Source organism: Brachypodium distachyon, chromosome 4 (assembly GCF_000005505.3).
Source record: "Brachypodium distachyon strain Bd21 chromosome 4, Brachypodium_distachyon_v3.0, whole genome shotgun sequence".
Classification (NCBI taxonomy): domain Eukaryota; kingdom Viridiplantae; phylum Streptophyta; class Magnoliopsida; order Poales; family Poaceae; genus Brachypodium; species Brachypodium distachyon.
In genome coordinates this window covers 12,113,472-12,135,484 of record NC_016134.3, presented here as the reverse complement: position 1 = coordinate 12,135,484, position 22,013 = coordinate 12,113,472, and the positions used below count along the sequence as shown (strand labels likewise).

Below are 22,013 nucleotides of genomic sequence, written 5' to 3'. Positions count from 1 at the left end.
AAGCTGACTTTGAAAGAGCACATTTGGTTGTGTTGCAAACTGTCGATTGCTGCCGACCTTATCAGGAAATGCACATGGAACAACTGCGAAATGAAAACCCTAAAAGAGGAGAAGTCTGGATCCACTGGGAGCACAATAAAACATTCGCAGCATGGCTGAAGAATTATTAGCACGGCAGGGAGACGACCAATGTATCAGAAAAGACGGTTGCATGTTTGTCACGGGAACCTGCTTACCACGTCTCTACTTGGCAATCATATGCGATCAACGGCTATAACTTCTACACTGCGTCTCGGGACCGTAAAAGCACGTATCAAAATAGTGGTGTAGTCATGACTTCTGAGACCGCGACCGACGACAACAGAAAAATTAAAGCGTTCTTTGGCGTTATCGAGGAGATCTGTGAATAAGAGTACTCGATCACAAAGATCCCAATGTTCCGTGTAAGATGGACCAAAGGTGACAAAGAAGAAAGTCACAGGTTCTCGACGATGGTGCTACCTCCTAAGATCCCTCGTGAACAAGTTGACGTGAGAAAAATCCCGGCAAGAGAGGAACCATGGGTCTTTGCTAAACAATGCAAGCAGGTTTTCTACATAAACGACCCGGCAAATAAAGGCCGCGTCGTAGTAAGAAGAGGGAAAAGAAGCATTGTTGGAGTGGACGGAGTTACTTCACAAGAAGACTACGAAGGTTTTCATGATCCAACGACCGCCGCAGATGACGAAGAAGCGGAACGCACGATATTAACGAGGAAAAGGAGAGGGAAAAGAAGAAGTGATGAGAGTGAGAGCGAGAAAATACCACAAAAACCCTACCTCAGAATCAGTCCTGCGAGGAATCAAGTTATGACTTACCGAAGGAAAGAGAAGCACTAGTAGTCACATTATAAAAATATACTCGTACTGAATCTTAATGCAAACTTTGTACTAAGTGAAATTATGTGTGATCCATATACTTTTGTGTATGCATGTGATGAATTTTTTGAATTTAATTTAGCACAAATACTTGAGAAATGCATGAATTTATTCATCAAACTTTAAATACATGAATTTCATGATGTTCCAATACTAGAGAAATGTGTGATCGATGTACTTTTGTGTATGCATGTTAGTACATGGCTTTGTCACTCCCAAAAATTCAAATTTAGCAAAACAAAACACTCAAAAGGACAGGTTTTAAATTTTTTAAACGTTCCTGTAATTAAAATTGGTACAAAGCTCAACAAGGATGGTCACTCATCAGTAACGGTCGCATGGTTACTCGCCCGTTACTGATGAGTATATGCACACATCAGTAACGGGTGGATAACATGGCGACCGTTACTGATGTTTGTTGGGCATTGCTCACTTGAGCACATCAGTGGCGGTCGCGTTGTAACCCGAACGTTACTGATGAGTGACGGAACATCAGTAACGGTCGCCACCCTTATCCGCCCGTTACTGATGATACTTGGGTATATAAAGGAAGACTTAGAAATTTATTAGGGTTATACCGCCCGCGCGTCCTCAGAACACCGAGCGACCAGCAGTGGACTAACCCTAGCTTCGGCGAAGCCCTGGCCGATTTTTTCGCCGCCGCCGCCGTCGTCCCTGAGCCCGTCACCCCACGTTGAGCGCCGCCACCCCGACGTCCTCGCCTCGCCGTCGACCCCGAGCCCGCCGCCCCGCGTCGAGCGCCCGAGCCCGCCGCCCTTCGGCCGCCTCTTCCCCGCCACCCCGCCGCCGTCGACCCCGAGCCCGAGCCCGCGTCCTCGTCCCCGAGCCGGAGCGCCGCCACCTCCTCTGCCTCCGAGGCCTGAGCGCCCGAGCCCAACGCGCCCGCCGCCAAGCCCCGACGAGTGCCCCGGCCCCGAGCCCGACGCCCTCCGGCTGCCTCCTCTTCCCCGCCGTCCTCCGAGCCCGACAAGCCCGCCGCCGCCTCCTCTGCCTCCGACGACCGGTTCGATTTCTTGCCGCCAAATTAGGGTTAGGGTTAACTGAATTAGTGTTAACTAAATTAGGGTTAGGGTTAACCCTAAATTGCTGTTGTTAGGATTAGCAAATTAGTTGCTGTTAAGTTAGCAAATTAGTTGTTGTTAGGGTTAGGGTTAGCAAATTAGTTGCTGTTTATATGCTGTCATATATTAGATGATTATTAGATGCTGTCATATATACATGCTAGCAAATTAGATGATTGTTAGGGTTAGGATTAGCAAATTAGGTGTTTTATATGATATATACATGTTGTTGGTTAGGTATTAGGGCTTAACTGAATATTTCTTGCTTACCAAATTAGGTGTTTTATATGATATATACATGCTGTTGGTTAGCAAATGAGTTGCTGTTAATTGGTTCGGTTGCTATATAAGTTGGGATATACATGCTGGGATATACATGTTGGGATATACATGCTGTTTACTTATGTGAATTGTGGGCCCGACCATCGTGTCGGGTCATTGGAGAAGGGGCCGGCCATCGTGCCGAGGGGGTACATATGCGGGTGGGTTTTTTATGCAGGTTTCGAGCTCCTAGTAGACAAAATTTGCTAGTTTTTAGTATAGGTCATGCCGAAATTTTCGGCCGATATATATTTGATGGTTTTGATGGCATAGGTACGAAATGGGCAAGAGTAGCCAGAAACCAGTTCTTGATCGGGAGGAGGTAGATCGTGTCGATGAAGAGTCTTCATCGGGAGAGCTAATTGCCAGCTCTGGCTCAGGTAGCTCTCGTTTAGAAGAGTGTGACAATGAGCGACGGATGGAAGAGAGTAACCCGCAGCCTTCCGAAACTCCCGCTAAGAAGCCAAGGAAGAAGACGCCGAGGGGGAGCCACAACTTGAAGGAGTTCTGTTACGTGGTCACCCGGCACTTTGAGAGAGGCCGCCCGGAGTCGCCTGAGAGGGCACAGAAGGCCTTCGCAACGACCTGTGGAGCCGTTGCACGCAAGTATTGCAAGATCACCGACGAGTCTCCCAAGTCGTTTGAGACACGTGCATCGCGGACGTTGCAAGGAGGTTTCAAGTCACTGACGAGTGGCGCGAGCGATTCCTAGCGGCCGTGAACATAGCAGTCCGCAATGGACTTGCTAATTGGAAAACCATCGCTAGACAGTGGATGGACAAATCCTACGAGATCATCAAGAAGAAATGGCCGTCGGTAACTGATGAGGCCGAATGTGAAAAGTTCAAGAAGGAATCGTCTGACCCTGCCTTCATTGCGAAAAGTGAACACATGAGAGCGTTGTGCGCGAGGAAGCCCTTGAACCACAGGCTAGAGAGTGCAGGGAAAGAGGGGAAGAAGAAGGTCTGGCGCAAGCAGGACCGAATTCTCGAGGCGGCAGGCAGGGTGCCTCCAGTGCATGACATGCTGGACGACCAACGTGCTAGAGAATATGCACGTCAGCACATGACACCCGAGGAGTGGGCGGGCATTGAGCCAATGCGGCCGCCTGTTAAAAATTTTACGGTAAGAACTCACGTGCATTTAGTTGTTTTCGGCGTTAATTATGACACTCCTGAACCATATAGACTCACGTCATGTCTTATATGATAACAGGAAAATGCCCACAAATGGGAGGAGCGCAAGAGGTCAGAAATCTCCGACAACTCCGTGCAGAGCAAGAGGTGGGAGTCGGCTGTGACCGTCGGCTTGCAAAAGGCGGAGCACACGGGCCGTGTTCTAGGAGAAGGGGAAGGGGCCTGCTGGGATGATTATTTTCCGCCTGCTCCGAAGCGAAGCAGGGTCCAGAAAAAGCTTCCTGCTTCTTCTGAGATCATAGAACAAGCTAAGGCGGAGGCACGAGAGCAGGCATCTATTGTGTCTCAAGAGGTGTCGCGGGAATATGCAGTGCAAGCCATCCATCATTTGGTGTCGGCATTGTCCAAAGACCACCCTGCCCTTGACGCCATACTCGGGGGAGGAGTGGAAGCTTTGAGAAACCTCCTTCCTCCTCTTCCTCCTCTTCCTCCGCGAAAGAGCACCCCGCTGAAGAGCAGCGCCGCCTCCGACACACGTATGGACGAAGATAACACCTACACCCCAGGTTACAGCCCGGCTCTTAGCATGGACAACCCCCCCGCTAGCCAACCTTCCCCAAGCGAGGGCATCCAGGATAACGCCCAAGCGACAACATCCTTGTAAGCAATATTTTCAAACTCTTTTTCACTCCTTACCTTCATAAATAAAGATCTTACACACATATGCCTTCTTCTTGTTACGCGCAGGCACCGGTGAAGTGTCGTATCCACGTTGACAAGCCTGGGAAGCCTGTAGACGCCATTGGCCGCCTGATGCCCAGACAATCACCGCGACTGGTGCACGGCATTCTCATGAACAACGGACAAGTGAGTGTGATGGTGGACTCCGTCATCGAGGAGCATCGGGATTATGCTATCCCGCTACCTCCGAAGGAAGGCGTGGAAATCCTAGGCGGTTGTCCAAACTACCGGATTATGTGGCCTAGGAGTTTGGTATCTCTCTACAACGAGCATCGGCCCTCTATGACTCCATCTCCCTCCGTCCACAAAGGTACTTCTCATTCACCGCTCGGCCTTTCCCCTAGGATACTCCTCCTGTCGATGCCGACGGAGATGAAGAGCGGGCAACGTCGATGCCTGCACAACTCAAAGATAGCCAGACCACAGGGTCGGCACAGGCTGGAAGCGTCCCTCCCACCTTCTCTCTCTTGGGTGCCGCTGAGTCCATGGGTGGCCACAAGATCGATGACAAGTACAAGGCAGAGGAGCAGAAGGCATGGGACAGTAAGAGGGGGCATAAAAAGAGGGTGCGCGGCGGCAAGACCATCAAGGAGTCCTCCAATGTCACTCAAGATGAGATGCACCATGTGCCTGACATAACTGGAGTTTGGAAGGACAATAGGCCTGACATTCTCATCAAGAACCCATATCAAGGCAAGAGATTCGAAAACGGATCCTATTTCGTGGCTAGGGAGTTCGACTGGGTGCTTCTTTATTATCCTGGAAGACCGATGGTCACCGAAGATTCCCTGCGTGCCGTGTCCAGAGAGATGCAAGAGCTTCATCAGTTCTACATGCAAGCATCAGCTGGTTCTCAACAGCGTGCCCAACAGATCAATGTTAGAATTCCAAAAAACTATGCCTTCTTTGACCAAGAAACCGAGAAGATTCAGGAATGTCCTATCACCTTTGGTGTGGAGTTCAACGAACTGTTCCACCTCTTCAACCGTCAAAAGCTTGATATCAACCTCTTAAGGCTGTGGTCTGCCTACAAAATAAGAGAACTGCGGCGATTGAAGGTCAAAAAAGTAGCCATTCTAGACCCCGCGATGTTCAACTACGGTGACATCGGTCTTGAGCCAGAAAAAGATGTCTCAAGAACCATGTCATCTGAATACTTGGTGGCATGTCTCAAGAAATACGCGGACGACTACTTCTTCCTCTTCTTGCTTAATTTGGAGTAAGTTCAATTTTATATATGGACCCGTTTGTTTTTTCTAATTCAGTTTTTCTTATACACCCTTAGATACTAAAATTTGTTTCTTTTGAAAACAGAGACCATTGGGTGACAATACTCATTTGTTTGTCTCGGTCCGCGTGTACTACTTCGATTCACTACTTCCGAAGAAGGGTGTTCGAGGTAGGTTCTGGAAACTCATCAAATCACTCATTAACACTGAAAAAAAAATGCGGCTTCAGTTCACGTGTGCGGCATTTGGTGGCGTTTTAGACAGGGAGTGTGGTAGGAGCATTCACTGATTCACTCACATGCTACTGTGTTTGACGAGGTTATTTGTGTGGTGGTGTGATCGCGATGCATACAGGTTACCTGTATTCCTCGTACTCGCCGGAAAAAAATCGTTAAAAAAATACTAGCTCCGTTCCTAAATTCTTGTCTCAAATTTATCAAAATACAGATGTATCTACTGTTAAAAAGTATCTAAATACATGTAATATTTCGATAAGAATTTATGAACGGAGGTAGTAGTTAGCAGATGATCTACATGTACAATGATATATACGCAACGACGACTTCCAGTTAAAGTTCGCGAGAGAGCTAAAGTTCGATGGTACATCCATCTGTCAAGCGATCTGAAGCGAAAGACTGCGACAGTGATTGTCTCGTCTCCATTAAGCTTCGGTTCGTTGCTATCACACACTGGCCGATCTACGCCTGCCAATTCGGCCTTGCTAGGCCTTCTTGATACGGGCCCAGTAGCCCGCCCACCTGCACCCGCCCGGCCGGACACACGCAGCACATGGATCCACTCCGCTACGAGAAAAAAACAAAACAGAGAACCAGCCGAGGGAGAGAAAAACCAACTGAGAGACCGATGCTAATCGGTTCGGTCTTAGACCGAACTTACTGATAGATTGACATTAGATTTTTCTGTGTGATGCATCATGTCAATCTACACTCAATCTATCGGTAAGTTCGGTCTGTCAATCTATCGGTAAGTTCGGTCTTCGATAGCATTTTTTCAAAGGACCGATCTACGGCATCTGTCTCTGGCCCTCCGTCCCGCCTCCCGCGGCACCACGGCCGATCCCCTCCCAACTCGTCGCCCCCAAGTGAAGGCCGCCGTCGCGACGATGGCTCATGCCTGGAAACAACGGTGTACAAGCATCGTCTTCTTGGTTGATCTGGTTTATTACCAGAATTAAGGCTCCTAAATCACGCCCACGGTTAAGGGCGTTGATTTAGGGATTTGATGGGCTAGATGCCCAGAACCAACGTTCTGGCATTTAACCCCACAAATCATGCCCTGATCGGGGGCACTTACCAACTTCGGTTTCGGCCCCTGTAGCGCAGCGTCATATAAAGAAAGGCTTGGCCCTCACTCGATATCCTGATTCACGTGAGACCAAACACAAGCCCTACCGATCTAGGGAGCGTTGAAGCTGCAGGAAGGTCGTCAACCACGACGCCAGTAACCGATCAGTGCCGGTACCGGCCAGAAGGCGCCGCTACCTCCGTCCTACGGCAACAGCTACAACGATGGCTTCCTCCTCGAACGGACGTATGAATCTCTCCCCTAATCTCTCAGTACTCTAATGATGACCAGTGCATATCATGTTCAATCGAAAGATTGTTAACTTCTAGCAATGGTATCAGAGCATACACTGGTTGATTTAGAGTCTAATGTTTTTGATTAGGAGTTTATGCCTAATTAGAATCTGTTGATACTGGGATTAGTGCTAATGATGTCAAATTACTTTTCTGTTAATGATGAATTAGCACTGTTAATTAATTTTTCATGCTAATGATAATCAGATTAGTGTTGCCGTGGGATTATGGACTCATGCTCGTTCTGTTAGCAAGAAATTAGGAGGGGATTCAGATGACAAAACCCTAAAGAAATTTTCCCCAAAAGATTCCCGAACCCTAGAATGTTAAATCAAAAGAATTTCGGATTGAATATGTACCTAATGTTGGCGGATGCGTTCATCATGGATGACGGCGTACTAGGTCTTGGACCTAGGACGCCGCCGTCGCCCCAAATGTCGCAGCCGCCGGCCTCCATGAACGGGCCATGGCGGCGCCTATCCTCCCCTCGGGGAGGAGCCGCATGGCAACCCCAGCATGCGAGGGCGCCGCCGCTGCCACCTCGTCGCTCCGGCACGTGGGAAAGACCCTGCCCTCGCCGGCGTGTGGAAAGCCGGCGGCCGCCGGCCTCCTCCCCGCCGCCTCGCCGTCCGAAAGAAAACCGACGCCGGGGCAACCCTCGACGGAGGATCGAGCTGGGCATGGCCCGATGCACGCTGCTCCGGCGAGGGAAGCCGCTGCGCCATCGTGAATGCCGGCAAGGGTGAATCGCCCTTGTGCTGGGATCCGAAAGAAAAAGGGGGGAGCAGAAGGGACTGGGGCGGCGGGTCGCCGGGCGCCGCGCCGCCATGGACGCCGTCCAGGAGCGCGAGTCGTCTGGGGGGGGGGGGCGCCGTCCTCGCTCGATCCGGGATTATCGGGGAAAGAGGAGATAATGGGCAGCTAGGGTTTCGGCCACCCGTTTTGGCCAGGCCGCAGAAAGGCTGGGCCGTCGGATTTGATCCGACAGCTGAGCACTTGGAGTAGCTGGGGCGGGGCCTCAGGATGAAGCTCGGCCGAATTGGCCGAAGGGCTTCGGCCCAGGTTAGGTAGGCCCGCGCGGAATTTTTCCTTTTTCCGCTGCGCCTGCGCGGGAAATGATGTGGGCCGGCCCAGTTTCGGCCCAAATTATGTTTTAACGTTTTTGTTCTTTAATTTCAGTGCATTTACCTTATAAATGTTCATTTAAATTAATTTTGCATTGTTAATTAATGGAAAATGGCCCAACAATTTTTCTTGTTGACGGAAATTGGACATGTAATTTTTCTGCACAAAGTTGAACCAACGAGATATTGTGTGTAGAATATTTTATTTGCTCTATGTTGTTTACCTTTTTAGACATCAATTAATGATTAAATGCTAATGTTTAAACTTGATGTCTACATTGGGAATTTTTGGCTCTAAAATTAATTCCGACCAACGTTGTTTTAATTTATGAGCCATTCCCCATTATGTCATTGCAATTTTCGTCATTTCCGCCCAATGGTGATATGACTTAGAATTGTATACTCTTGTATGTTTATTAATTTACCAAAGTAATTTTTTGTCATGCAATTTTGACTTATGTTTTTATTATGTTATAATCACAGCCGCTGCCTCATTGGGTTATGACAACATTGAAGTATTGACGGGGAGCAACTTTCAAAGTTGGAAGTCCCACTTGGAAATGAGTTTAGGAGTCAAAGGACTCAATTATGCCCTCAGGGAGGATAAACCTACACCTCCAGTTGAAGGTGTCGTAGGGTATGATGACCCGATGAAAACTTATGAAATAAAACTGGAAAAGTGGGATAATTCAAACCATGTGGCTTTCCTTCTAATGAAAACTTCAATCTCCCCTGATATTATCAGGGCAATTCCTGTAAAGGACACTGCTAAAGAATTTCTTAAAGCAATGGAAGACCAATTCAAAAGTTCTGAAAAGGTCTATTCTCGAGAGCTTTTGAGCAAGCTTCTTGAGAAGTATGTGATTGAAGGTAATGTGAGGGGTCACATCTTGAGGATGGTGAATGCAACTTCGAAGCTTAAGGCTTTGCAGTTTGTCCTTAATGAAAATATCCTAATTCTCTAGATATTGGAGTCCGTTGCTCGAGAATTTGATCAGTTTAAGATCAATTATAATTATTTAAAAGAAAAATGGACACTCGCGGAACTGACTCCCAGGGTTGTCGAGGAAGAAGAGAAAATTATGAAGCAAGGAAAGGACCAAGCCTTCTTTGTTGCCTCTTCGAAGAGGAAGCATGAAGGTGGTCAGGGATCTTTCAGGACCCAAAGGAAACCATTTGTCTAGAAAAATGCTCAAAAGGCTCATAAAGGAAAAGGTCATGATGCCAGCACCTCTGCTGGTGTGGAGACGAATGCTTGCAACTTTTGCAAGGGCAGCACCAGTCGCGGCGCCATTCGTTCTCGATCTTCTTCTTCCCAAGCTGGATGAACTCCGACTTGAGCTTGTCGCGGAATCGGAACACTACACCCGAGGACAGAGGAGCCTACGCCTCTGTTAGAAGACAGAGCCACCGACGGCATCACCCCCACGAATGCTTCACAGCGGTGTTAGAAGACAGCCAATGTGAAGAACAACGTGGGGTGAACCTGAGCCATGATGAGCCCATACGACTCCATGATGGCAGAAAGAAAGAAAGAATGCGGCGGCACGAACCCAGCTAGGATGAACCTCCCGAATATCCGGAAGTACTCTGGGTCGCGCTCCGCGCCGACGGGGAGAACTCGCGTCGGCCCGTGCTCATTGTGCTTGGTGGCGAGTGCCAAGACCAGCTTCTCCACCCCCTCGTCGTTGTACCCGGGGGAGAAGAAGGCGAACTTGGCCCGCATCTCTTCATCCTTCCGTGCTCGCTCCGACAGCTCCTTATTGCTGGCCTTCTCGCGCTTCTCTCCTTTGCTGGTGCTCCCCTTGGGACGATTCGGGCCCTTGGAAGACATCGGCGGGAGTGGGGAGTGAGTTTGGCTAGAGTTGCGGCGCGGAGAGCTTGGGAGGTAATGGCGGAAGCAGGGAACAGTGGGGGGTGCTCGTCGCCAGCCTTGGGTATTTATCGAGGCTGGCGGGCTGCAACGGACACCCCCACGATCAACAATAAAGTGCCCTAAAGAATCGGGAATTAAGATGGGGGTGCGCGACGTGGCCTTAATTCTCTGGTGATTATGGGGGGTAAGGTAAGAGATCGTGCGCCTGGCTGTTTCGCTCGAAAGAGTGGAACTAGAGATGCGGCCCATGGGGCCGGAGATTGGGATGCTCTCCTGGAACACACGCGTGGATAGGGCGTAGCCCGGCAACCGACCAAGGATAGCACTAACCGGGGCCTCAAGGCTGCCGGCCCACGCCCAGGGGCTACTGTCGTACAAGTGGCCCACGGGTTCCCACTGATACGGGACACGTGGGTCGTGACTAATGAAGCCCCGCCAGGTTGGCCTCCCGGGAAGGATAGACCCGGGAGCCCGCCCCAAGGAGATAGTGATTGGGAAAGACAAAGCCAAGAAGAAGCGCCCGCTTTGGTGGGTACCCGGGAACTCTGGTCCCGGGAAGTGGAAGGCATGCTGCCCCGGCAACGAGCTGGGTGCGCTTGCCGGGAAGGGGATCCCAGCAACCCGCACTCGCACATGCAAATGGGGCCCACGAAACAGTGAAGACAGGACGGAACAGCGGACGCAGGGCATTTAATGCACCGACATGAGTCACATCGGCAGGGCTAGTCTTGCTCAGCAAGGCTAGAGCGGCTACCATATAATTCATTTTATTTACCGTGTACAGTGGCATGGGCGCTGCATGGCGCCTAGCATGGATCAACAATAGTGTAAGTTTTGTGGCAATGACACGTGGATAGCTAACGTGTCCCATTGCATGCATCGACACCTGTGGTATCCCCTTGTCTATAAAAGAAAGACCAATGCCACCGATCAAAGGGTTCCTACCCTAGTCAGCAACAAGCAATATTGTGTTCATCCATAGCAGAGTTCCTTGGAGGGACAAGTAGCCAATCCGGAAACCCCCCGGCAAAATCTACAAAGCATACTTTTTCGTGAATACAACCAAGAGCAGGACGTAGGGTGTTACACCTCCGGGTGGTCCGAACCTGAGTAAATCTAGTCGGCAACACTACGTGTCTTTCGTCACGCCGGCGATCGCCGGAGCGATCTCCTCGCCCTCCACCGAACAACAAGGGGGTGTCCAACATCCCCGGTGCCGAAAACCCGTGCTCCGACAGTATTCTAGGTAGCTTGGAGCTTCAAGAAGTTGTACGCCTACAAAAACGGGACAAGAGGTTCTGAATAGTACGCCTAGTAAACTAGGACGGAGGGAGTAACTGGTTGCAAAATAGCTGCCGACGCGTCGTACAAATGAACTGCCTACGCGGGTACAAAATAGCTGCCTGTTGCAAAATAGTTCCCCTTGGTTTTCACAATTGGGTACACAGCTATTGTGTAACTGGTTGCAAAATAGCAGGAAAGTTATCGTACGTGGAACCCGTTCAAAAAAAAATTATCGTACGTGGAACCTCATGGGCAACGGAGCAAATGGTTAAGAAATTAAGCCCACACGAATAGAAAAGGAATGCAAAAGCCATGGTCGTGGGATGTAGTTCGATCCGAGAGGCTGAGAGCCTTACTGTGATGATCCCAAGCGAAGGCCAGCTAGATACAATACCCCGCGCTTATAGCCTGGGCTACGGAACCTAAGCCCACGTTCGCCTTGAACTGTGCCTAAGTAGGCCGGCCCAATAAATTGGTTTATGTTCTTGCCCTAATGTGTCATCGGCCCAACAGTACTGGTCTCGGTGGCTGACAAACTAGCTGTCAAAAACAATTACCCGAGACGGAGAAACCCTAGCTGCCAGACAGAGAAAAATCCCGCTTCGATCTTCGTCGGTCCCCAACGCCTCCGATCGCTATTAGCCATCAGGAGTCGAGAGAAACCACGGATCAACATCTGGCATCGTTTTGTATATTTTTTGTAAGGTTTTCAGTGCCTTTGGCGGCGGCGGCCTGACGGTGGAGGCGACGACGTGCGGATTTTTGGTCTCCCAACTTTATGCTCAGTTCTGGCGTGGCTATCGTGGTCTACTCCATGGAGTTTGGGGATCTCACGACTCGTAATTTCGTGATTTTGGTCACCTTTCTCACTCGCTGGGGTGGGCGGCTCATGCAGCTCAGTAAAACCTACAAGGTTAGTCCAGCTAATGCAGATTTGATATTCTAATGTTTCATCACTAGAGATTTGGAAAAATATCAAGATGCGATTGGCGCAGCTAGAGAAGTTGCCTTCAAAGAGTTTTGATGTAATTTTCGGTTTATCCGAAATCTTTGTTGTCGTTTTAGTTTTTTCGATCAGTTGTAATACGATCTGAATAAATAAAACCAGATCGTTGTTCTAAAAAAATTTCAAAAATAATTATTCTGAAAAAACACTGTCAAAAACAATCGCCAAGCTTGCTGGCTCGATCCCCGAAACATGCCTACCACCGTCCACATCTGCACCTTTCTTTTGCTCTGTCCTTTCTCTCTTTTTTTTCCTTCTGATAAAAGGGTTTTTTCCGGCTTCATTTACTAAACCATATAATCAAACAGGCCACTCCGATAAAGTATGAAAGACAACAGCTCATTTAATATGGGACGGAGGAATTAGATAGCAAAAGCCTTCAGGCCGAAGCAGCAAGAACCCTTTTATCAGCATAGAAGGAATGGGAGACATATATACGGAAACTCAACAACACAGTCATACCCCAAATGGAGAGAACTTTTCCTTGCCAACAGGAAAACTTTCCAGCCGTATCTTCAAAAAAAATCCAATGTTTATTTTGTAGCCTGGTTTTATCAATCGGAATACCAATGCTTATTATGTAGCCTGGTTTTTCTCTCAAAACTTGCTACCATCTAACATGATAGAAATGGGCGAGTCCTAATTTATATTACGTACATGTTTTCTTAGAATAGCCTACAATGGTGAGTTGTACGCCATCAAGAATCGCAAACGATCCACATGCTCACCAATGTTTTTTGGATAAGTTTATCAATCGGTGGCAACGGATGGACATCTTACTGGTAGCAAGTGATTTTCCAAAAAAAAAATGCACCTTCCGTCTGTCACTTTCTGTGGTTTTCAGGCACTCGTCTATTTTATATATCTCGCATTTTTTTTGAAAGAAAGCTTTTATTACCCTAGCTCGATCGAGCTCTGTACGTATACAAGTTGCATATAGCCTATAGTAGTAATAAAAGAAAAGCCAAACTAAAATAGTACGATCCTTCTGTCATGTCTAAATCTATCCAGCAAAGGAGCTCTAACTGCGGTCTAGCTAAAAACATCAATTCATGAGCAGATCACATAGGAGGTCCATTAATTAACTTGCCATGTGGGAGCAATTTAATCCATCAACTTATAAATCGTGCATTAATTCGTCCCTTCTAAACTTTGTGAGCATGATTACGTTTGGTCCAAATCAAGTTTTAGAGCTCTAATCTACCACATAGCTGAGGACTTATTTATTAGCAAAGGTTCTAGAGGGGGGTTCAAACAAAGTGGGGGCCAGGAAATTTGCACAAATTCTCTAGTGTTCTAAAGCAGAGACAAAGGAAAATTTGAAACATGGTATTTTCAGAACAGGGCCCTAAAGAAGATGTTTAACATACATATCATCAATTAAACCAGGACCCTGCAAACACAAAGGAAAATTTGAAACATGGCATTTCCAAAACTAGTTCAGAGAAATTACAAGAGTGCAGCATTGAAATACTACCGTCAACAATTCTATGAAACTAGTGTAGGCATTGAATTCCTTGTAAGCATTATCCATTGGTACTGTAGTTTCTACACCACCGTCATTCTCTTGTTGGTACATGAAGCAATCGACCTTGTAATTCACATTCTCCCTACATGAAAATAAGAACTGTACATGTTGTTACATATAATTCTAAAAACTGAGTGCATTTAGGAAGAATGATGGTGGTGCAGGAACTACAGTACCAAGGTTGATCGTAGAACAACACATGTTGCCGACGAAGACCACAAGACTCATAATTCTAAAAACTGAGTGCATCTAGAAGGAAACAACGTTTCCCCCACCTCGCAGCGCCAAGATGGCGGCAGGAGATGAGGGGAACCGGTGAATCCCAACCAAAACGATGTGATTTAGATCAAACCCTAATTTTTCTCTTCACTCTCGATGCCATTACTGCGTTTGCATAATCTGTCCGCAACATACACAATCGATATTTTTTTGCCTTCCCTTTTTTGGTTCTGAACCATAATTGGTCATCGGGCCTGGGCCCAAAAAACCCAGAAGCCTGGCTGTTCAGGCCAGACTTGGGCTGGGGCGCCCTGCATGTCTAGGTCTCTACCTTGAGCCCACCAGGCCGGACCGACCTGATCCGACCTGATTCGCCTGTTTGTTTTTCATTCCGGGCTTCCGGCAGCTGGCCTGGGCCTCTTCTTTTCTTTTATTTTTCTGTCTCCCCTCTTGATGAGCTGAGCCCAATTAGCGTTTCTCTTTTACTTTTTTTTCTTGCAGGGTTGGGCCTCTTTCCTCCAGCAGCTTGGCCTCAACAGACCCGAAACTTTCTTCAGGCCCGCCAGGATTCAGGGGCTACTCCCTCTGATCCATATTAATTGTCTCAAATTTACCCAAATATGGATATATCTATGCCTAAAAAGCATATAGATACGTGTAATATTTCGACAATTAATATGGATCAAAGGGAGTAATTGCTTTTGGTTTGCTTCGTTTCTGTCGTTGTGACCTTCCATTTAGTTGCTTCTGATGTTGTTTTCCAGAGTAATTTCCACCTTTTACCTCTAGTTATTCTGAGCTGTGAGCCTGTTAGAATTTTAAAGAAATTCCTCCTTTTTTCCGGTACTTTTGCCATACCGAAATTTTTGTCCAAAGTTACTTTTTTCTCTAGAGCAGCTGATCAAGTGAATTGTATTTTCTGAAACTGATGAAGTGAATTGTATGTACCATGCAGTAAGGATTTGGATATAAAACTTTTGTGTCTTGATAACTTGTGCAGAGAAGGGCATCCTGTCGTGGGAGTTGTGAGCTGCAAAGCAGAGTGACCTATGCTTGTCTTGCCACTGAGTAAGAATCTGCAGGTTTAAGACACTGTGGCAACAGTTTTGGATGGTCTTGTTTCGAGCTCCTTGGGAAAGCTGACTCAGCTTCTCAAGGAAGAGATCTTGATGACATTATATGTGAGAAGGGATATCAGGAAGCTGAAGCAAAATCTGGAATGCTTCAAGGCAGTTCGTCAGGATGCGGAAGCTCGGGCCATGAGGCTCGTGACAGATGAATTAATCAAGGTATGGTGGAAGCACATCAATGATGTTATGTTCGATGTTGATGATGTCATAGATCTTTCCATCGTTAATTCACATGAGCGACATAGATTGTTGCCATGTTGCTTCATGTACACTTGTTTTGCAAATCGTTTTGATGACTATAGGGTTGCTACAAGAATAAAGAACATAAACGTAGAGCTTCATGATATTAGACAGACAGCAGAGATGTTCACCCCATGGATAGTCAGATCTCCACAGCCCGAGACAACAACTAGGGATACAAGCCAGACATCTTCTATAGTTGAACGATGGATTTTTGGTGCAGTTGTTGGACGTGATGTTGATACCATGGTAGACAAGATTGCCCAGGGGTTCCATAATAAGGAGCCAAATGTTTTAGGGATTGAAGGCATGGGAGGCATTGGCAAGACAACATTAGGTAAGAAGATATGTAATGACCGGAGGGTACGAGGGAGCTTCCAGATTCATATATGGTTGTGGATTTCTGAGAACTGCAACAAAACTAGGTTGCTAAAGCAGGCAATACGAATGGCAGGGGGTACCTATGATAAGGAAGAGAGCAATACAGAGGTTCTACCAATTCTAAAGGACACTATCGAAGGAAAGAGTGTTTTTCTTGTATTGGATAATATGTCACAGCCTGATGCGACTGATGTTTGGATCAATCTTCTTCAGTCGCCTTTCGATGGAGCCTCAAATGCCTGCATTCTTGTCACCACAAGAAGCGAGGAAGTTTTGCAAAGAATGCACACAACATACACTCATTATGTAAGAAGATGAGTGAGGATGATGGCCTGATGCTGCTTATGAAGGAATCCTTCCCACCATCTCGTAGTACATTGTAGGAAAATGTGTTGGCCTTCCTCTTGCCATCGAAGTTATTGCAGGTGCCCTATCCACGAGAAAAACTGAGGAGGAATGGGAGGAGATCTGAGATAGCCAATGGTCTATAGATGGACTCCCCGAAGGGATAGGAGCCCCACTGTATGTAAGTTACAGGAACTTACCCCCTGACCTCAAGTAGTGCTTTCTCTGGTGTTCTTTGTTGCCTCCAAATTTTGGAATACATCGTGATGCTGTCTCTTACTCGTGGGTTGCCGAAGGTTTTGTGAGGAAAGAGGTTGGCCGCTCAATTCATCTGACTGCTGAAGGATGCTACTACGAACTAATTAGGAGGAATCTTCTACAACCAAAACCAGAGTTTCAGGACAAAGGTGTGTCAACTATGCATGATGTATTAAGGTCACTTGGACAATATCTGATAAAGGTTCACTCCTTATACATGAATGTGGAAGATGATCTCTCCACATTCATTGATGTTGAAAGATATGGTGCCCTAGCAAATGTGCGCCGCTTAGGGATCGGCACTGATGTAAAAGATTTACTTGCTGAAGAGAACAAGAGTTTGAGGACCCTCCTAGTTTTTTATAACCAGAACTTTGGGTCAGTTCCTGATGACATTTTCAGAAAGCTCAAGCATATCCGTGTCTAAATTTTCAGTGGAACAAGCATCCAAAATGTACCAGAATCAGTGGGCGACTTGGTGCTATTGAAGTTACTGGATCTAAGCCATACAGAAATTAAGAAACTTCCAGAGTCCACAGGAAATCTTATCTGCCTCCAATACCTTTGCTTGCGTGGTTGCCACCAGCTGCATAGCCTGCCAGCTAGTTTAATGACATTGTGCAACATAAGTTGTCTTGAGCTAGAAGATACTGCACTAGATCATGTTCCCAGAGGAATAGACAATTTTCAGCAGCTCTACAACCTAAGAAGAGTTCTTGAGAGCGAGACTGGATTCAGATTAAATGAATTGCAACGCCTTACCAATATTCATCGTCTCTGGATTGCTAAGCTAGAGAAAGTGACGCCAGGGGGTGAATTGTACTGAAGAACAGTCATAGTCTTAAAGAACTGGGACTCTGCTGCACCATGAACACAGAGACTCATGATAGGACTCGCTATGAGCACGAAGTGGTTGAGCTAATTCAGCAAGTCTTTGACATGCTCATTCCAACACCAAGCCTACAATACATCTTTGTTGTTGGGTTCCCAGGTACGACATTCCCAGAATGGCTAGGTTCAAAACCGGAGGCTACAATGTCACGTTTGCAACATATGCACCTCAATGAGTGCATATCATGTTTAGAGCTTTCACCCGTAGGTCAGATGCCACAACTAAAAGTTCTTCAGATTAAAGGTGCAGATGCCATAGAGACCATTGGCATAGGTCTCCTCGGGAAAGGAGTCGGAAGTCCAGCAGTCTTTTTCCCAGAACTGATAATGCTTCGCATTATTGGCATTGGCATGTGCAAATTGGAACATTGGTCCCTCGACACTGGGAATCCCTGTGATAACATTGAGAGCAACTCTCAACAGCTCTCCCTGATCCCAACCTTGAGCGTCTGCTGCTTCTTGACTGCCCAAAGCTGAAAACTCTCCCTCCAAGCTTCTTGATAAACCTGAAGAGAATCCACATTGAAGGTGCTCACAAGCTGCAAGAAGTTGTCGACCTTCCTGCAGTTTTGTGGCTCAAGCTGAAGGACAATGCGTGTTTGGAGAAGATCTCCAATCTCCGCAATCTGCAAGACCTGTTTGTGCAGAACTACCCAGAACTGGTTCAGGCAGAGAACCTGTGCTCGCTAAGACGTGTGTACATGGTTGACTGCCAGCACGCGCAAGAGTTCAAGGCGTGTGTGGTCCAGGGGGATGAACAAGGTGCCCTAGTCCATGTTGTAACAGATGGCCATAATATCCCGGATGAATCTCTATAATTAGATAGGAGTTGAGTGAGCGAAATACTTTCTCCACCAAAATACTTGTTATGAGATATTGGCATGGTCTCTGATGTTATATTTTGACCATCAATTTCTTTGGAAATATGTGTTTTGAAAAAAAGAAGTAATTGTGCATTGTGATAGTATATTCATGATAGATTTAGTAGTATCAGTTTGATGTTGTCAATGTTGATAGTTCTATCCGAATTGATGGGCAAACATAAAGAAATTTTACCAACAAAGTTTCTATTGGAAACGTATTTTGACATAAAAGTAGTAACTATGAAGTACTTAATCCATTTGTGCTGCGATTTGTTATTCTTAATTTTTGGTTCCGAAACTGGTGACGTTCCACATCCACTTAAAACCAATTTCCATTTTTGCTAACCGAGCTGATCCTCAACTTGTTACCTTCTTACAGCACAAAAACGGGGCTTATTAAAGAGATGATAACACTGAAAGATTATACCCTTTTTCGCAGGCTACTCGGAAAGATCAGATTGATCACGCACACATGGCCTTTGCAGGACCACCTGCTCGGTGAATTCATCAGAATCATTCATTGTATCTTGAAGCTGAATGGAGCTCTTTGATCTGAGTTGGGCAATGAAAGGTTTCTGTTGAATGCTAGAATGCAATGTTGACATGTTGTTGATTTGTTTTGATACATTTCTTTTTAGTGCCCTGGTGCGACACTTGGAGCTGATGCAAGCCAATTGCCATAATGACATCCCTGCATCTGATGAGAAGGACGATTCATTTGCATTTGAGTTCCTCCATTGGCTCGACGCAAGCCAATTGCCATAATGACATCCCTGCATTTGCAAACCATTGGCTCGACGCGCACCTCGTCCCCCCCAGAGATCTCCACCATATCTCTCCGTGCGAACTTCGCCGAGCTGAAAAACAGGGACATCGTGGGCGAAGTCCTCACCGTGCAGGACGGCCTCATCGTGGTCTCCGTCCACGCCTTCCACGGCTGCGACGACCAGCCCCGGTACTTTATCGATGGATGGTAATCGAGGCCGGTGGGAGTGGGAGAAAGACCATGACATGACACTCTCTCTGCGCAAGCTCTGGAAGTGCGAGACCTTCAAGCGGGAGAGGTTGTCGCGGCGTGCAGTGCCCAAGAACCCTGCCCTATGCGCTAGCCAAGATGGCTTGTTCGTCTTCCTGCTCGGCGATTACTACTACAATAGCCGTGGGGACATGCTGTGCCGAGAAGAGTTCTTGGTCACCGTTGACATGCGCCGCAAGGCTCTGGTTTCATGTACGTAGCCATCTACCTCTCAACAGCGGTCTATACGAGTCCCGTGACAAAGAGCCCGAGGAACGAACACCTGGTGCAGGGTTTGACCCTCATGTTCCCGATATCTGTGGCGGCATGTTCTCGTGGGATGACAAACGCTACTACAAAACAAGCCATCAGTGTCGGGTGTCGGGTGAAATTTGCGATCAGTTACTTCAATTGATGCGGAGCCACTGATGGGTTTTTCATCAGTGGCGGGTGCAAAACACGCCACTGATACACGTCCCCATGGCGGGTTCATAATTTCATATACATATAGCATTTTTGCCGATTAAAAAAAAGCAGCCCACAGGCCCGCACGCAATGAATCAAAAAATTCACAAATCGATGAATTAATGGACGAAGCACATAGAACAAATCACAGAACAAATTTGTATTTTCGTTAGAAAAAAATTGCCACTGCAGCCCGCCCGAACCCACTGCTTGCGACGCCTCGAGTAGATCGACGGAGTAGGCGCTCTTTGGGGCCAGCGGCGGCGCTCGGCATCCTCTCCGGCGACGGGGATCTACAGAAGAATGAGAGAAAGAGACGGTGAGAGAAAAAAACCGAGAGAGAGATTGAGAGAAATAAAATTGTTTGGCATTGCAAGACGCACCTCTATGCAAAAAAGAAGTACATTATAATAAACTATAACATAGAAATGACTAGTACTTTGGCCATTCGACTTGAAAGACATAAACATTCATACCTCATAAGCTATTTTGTGAAGTTCTTCTTTTAACTTTTGTCAAAATTCAATTTTATCATTTTTCATGGCAACTAGTACACATACAAGGACTCCGTGCCAAAATAACTTACTTTTCTTTTATATTTTCTTAATATTGTTTGACTTTTTGAAAGATGCGATGAAAATTGTGGACACATCTTATCATAGCAAGGTGTTGAATATTTTGACATCCTTTTTCAATCTTGCATATACTTACTTGGATATCTTAAAATGATTTTGGGAATTTTTTTTAGAACGAACTATCACACATTTGTAGTTCAAATTTGATTTACTTTTGAGAGATAGCTAAAATTTCATTTAAATGGAATAAAGTAGCTATAAAGCTAGAAAGTTCCAAAGTTTTGGACACTAGCAATGAAATACGGTCTACTTCATGTGAAAATTGGATAAGAATCATTTTGAAACATACTAATTGTACCTGCTTCATAAAATACTTCATTTTTTGGATTTAGAAAATGCAAAATCACTTTTTAAAACCAACATGTTGTAACTCTCTTTAGATATATTGTTTGGCATGGCAAGATGTAACTTCAGAAAAAAGAATCATATTTTTTCTGTTTTTTATGAATTAGTTATGATTTTTTCAAATTTCAGCACTCTCCGGGACGGTATTAGTGGCGGGTTTTTAACTACACCCGCCACTGATAGGTGGGTCATCAGTGGCAGGTTTTATTTGAAAACCCGCCACTGATAGACTGGCCACTGATAGGGGGTCATCAGTGGCGGGTTTTTGAGGAGCCGCTACTGATGGGTCGTTTTTTTTGTGGTGGGGGGGGTGGGGGGGGTTTCTCAAGAAAGCCATCAATGGCGGATTTTCTAAACACACCACTGATAGGAGGTCATCAGTGACGGGGTTTTAAGGCCCGTCACTGATGGGGGTCGCGTATAGCATGTTTTGTACTAGTGAAAGGTACCCTGGCCAAGGCGAAGGAGAAGAAGAGGAAGCGTTTTTGAGGTTATTATTATATATGTGGTCTGATTGAGCAAGCTGAAGGTAGATCGTCAAGAGTTTCGTGGATTTGTAGCTATTATTGTGCTGGACTAATTTTGCAAAGCATATATAATGCTTTTATCATATAATGGTTATCGCTTGTAATCTTGTTCCACTGATACAAGGAGTTCGTAATCCATCGGCACATTGTTACCCGACAACAGGGGCAGGGATGATGCGCAGTGGTCTTTTTGTTTCTTTCTACGACTATGCAGTTACTCTAATGCATTAACGAAGTAAGACTTCTACAAAAATCTAGTTTTTGTTTATGTTTAACATTGTACCTCCAAATCAAGCTCTATGGTACTGAAAGAGAGAAATTATGGCTTAATCGGTTTCATGATAATAATAATTACTACCTCTGTTTCTAAATTCTTGTCGCTGTTTTAGTACAAATTTGAACTAAAACAACGACAAGAATTAGGAACGGAGGGAGGACATACAGCACACAGATTAAGCTTATCCTTTCTTTCACATTATGTTAATTAGGTCAATTATGTGACCAGTTGTACTATAGCTGTGGCCTGTGGGTATCATCTGTTTGTATTGGATTATTGGACCACGATCCTGCTTGCAGATACTCCTGGACTTAATTCTCTGTTTGTTGCTCTGCAGATTGCTTCCAGCGACTAGTTGTGATATGTTGGCTGTAAAATATGTCAGATATACAATTTACCCATCGATATGTCCAAGCCTAGAGTAATGTGTTTTCTACAACCATATAAGTCTGAGATCATCAACAAACAAAAAGAGAATGCAAGTTGCTGTTATATTTGACGGGTTTGCAAACTGCAGTCTGAACTCTGAAGTCATTAAAAGGGAGAATGCATGCTGTACAAAGAATAGAAACCAACTGAT

General features: G+C 46.2%; 1 pseudogene; it reads left to right on the top strand.

Moving 5' to 3' along the window:
* The first annotated feature begins 8,708 nt into the window (after positions 1 to 8,708).
* On the top strand, positions 8,709 to 18,252 carry LOC112268558 (annotated as a pseudogene).
* The last annotated feature ends 3,761 nt before the right edge of the window (positions 18,253 to 22,013 follow it).